Source organism: Halyomorpha halys, unplaced genomic scaffold (assembly GCF_000696795.3).
Source record: "Halyomorpha halys isolate HHAL.00 unplaced genomic scaffold, Hhal_1.1 Scaffold321.1, whole genome shotgun sequence".
NCBI lineage: Eukaryota > Metazoa > Arthropoda > Insecta > Hemiptera > Pentatomidae > Halyomorpha > Halyomorpha halys.
Genome location: NW_027115809.1, coordinates 446,980 through 449,016, shown reverse-complemented (window position 1 = coordinate 449,016; position 2,037 = coordinate 446,980).

Sequence of the window (2,037 nt, the reverse complement as noted above, 5' to 3'; positions counted from 1 at the left end):
TTATTCATCCAGATAAGTCATAATAGTCCTGCATGGTAATTTTGAGTAGCAACTTAATATTAATTGTTGTTTGGTAATTAAATAAGTAAAGCCCAATATTGTCAATTGAATTCCATGTATAAATCAATATCTATTAAATAGAAATATTTAATATAAATAAATAAATATATAATGAATGCGGTTTCTGAAACCCCTACCCGCCTTAGAACCATGGTTTACCTGAAACATAGCAGTTAGTATAAGTTCGGGGGAGGTGAACCATAAAAAAAATTATGTGGAATTGAATGTTGGTAAACTGGAATTTCAGAAAATTAATAATAAACAATAAGCAGATAATTTTTTTATTGATTTGCTCATAATGAAGTTAACTTTGTTTTCTTCTCAGTATACTGAATTATATTACTTTTATGTAGAAAAATAATTAGTTTACCATATATTATGAAGGTAATATAAATCGTTGAAGCTTTCAAAATAGCTAACAGAAAATATAAGAATACAAAACTTGTAATTCTAACAGATTCCGCTTCCGTATGCAATTCACTCAAAAACATATTTCATCTTACCTAATAAAGAACATGATAGAAGAAGTTCATAGTTCATCAAATAACAAATTTAAGGTCCAATGGGTTCCAGGTCATGTGGGTTTGTACAGCAATGAGCGAGCTGACAAGATAGCAAAACGATCTTCGAGAAGAGTAGAAAATGCGAAACTGCCTTTGCACGAAATTTTTTGATGGTTAAAATAAGACTTCATTAGTGAATGGCAGGATAGGTATGCCTGGGAGTCAAGTTTGAAAGGTAAAGATCATTTCACTATCCAACCTAACGTCTCTCCATGCCCATGGTTCTCTAACACTTGTGTTAAGCTGAACAGAAAAGATATAGTCTTACTTACAAAATTAAGAATTAACCATGGTCGTACAAATCGCAGCTTGACATTAATTAAAGTTAAAATAACGATAAATGTTCGACATGCAACTCCATAAAGAACCTATTACAAATTATACTAAATTGCAGTAGATATGACAAACACAGGATTAAATATCCCCTCATCCAAAACTATAGCGCTTTCATCCAAGGGCTGGCAGATTTAGATAGGGCTATTATTCAGGCGTTATACAAATTTATAGCAGAATCCAAAGTAGATTTTTAAAATTAAATAAATAATAACAATTTACATCCTCATCTCCATTCCTTTATAATATAACAACAGGGGGAGCGTAGGACTCCAATGGGAGTCTTGGGCCGACGTAAGAAAAGAAAAAAAGATTTATATGAGAAAGTAAGTAGCATGCGAAGCAATGGAACAGTAAAAACTTGTTTTTTTTCTTTGATCTATTTTTGTTTTCTCTTTCACAACCTCCTTAGTGCTGCTAGCCATAGAATAGCCCCAGCCCATCTCTTGTATATCTGCAGTATTGATCCAATGAGCAACCAGTTCCTTTACAAGCCTATCTATGTAGTTATAATCGGTAAGCCTATTATCAGGGCCTACTATTTGACCTAAAAACATAGTACTAATCTATGGGCTTTGCTTCCATGGGCCTTTTGATCATCTCTCATCCTACAAACAAGGCCATACAATTTCAGCTGCCATTCCTCAAGGACTTCAATAACAGATTTCACTTAGAAGTTAACATAACACATTAGGATGTGGTCCGGATGCTGTAACTTCTCACACACACAGTCCCTTTTGGTTTTTCCCACCACCTTCGTTAAGAATCTCAGACAAACAGGGAAGATATGGACTTAAACTGGCATAACTTCGTCTCTTTGTTTATTTCTTAATTGCCTATCAGCGTTGAAGATATTTGGAAGAATACACCATTTGCTTTTCTCATTCAGTTCAATCTAATATTTTCTTTTTCAATTGCTTTTCTGTTTATTTCCAGGTTGTAAGCATAGAATTGTTTTATATAATCTTCATTTTACAATAATTTTAATTGAATAGATTTTCAGTACATCACTTCTTTACATTAAACATAAAAGTTAAAATTAAATAAAGTGCAACCTTAATTAATAGAGTAAATTTATTAC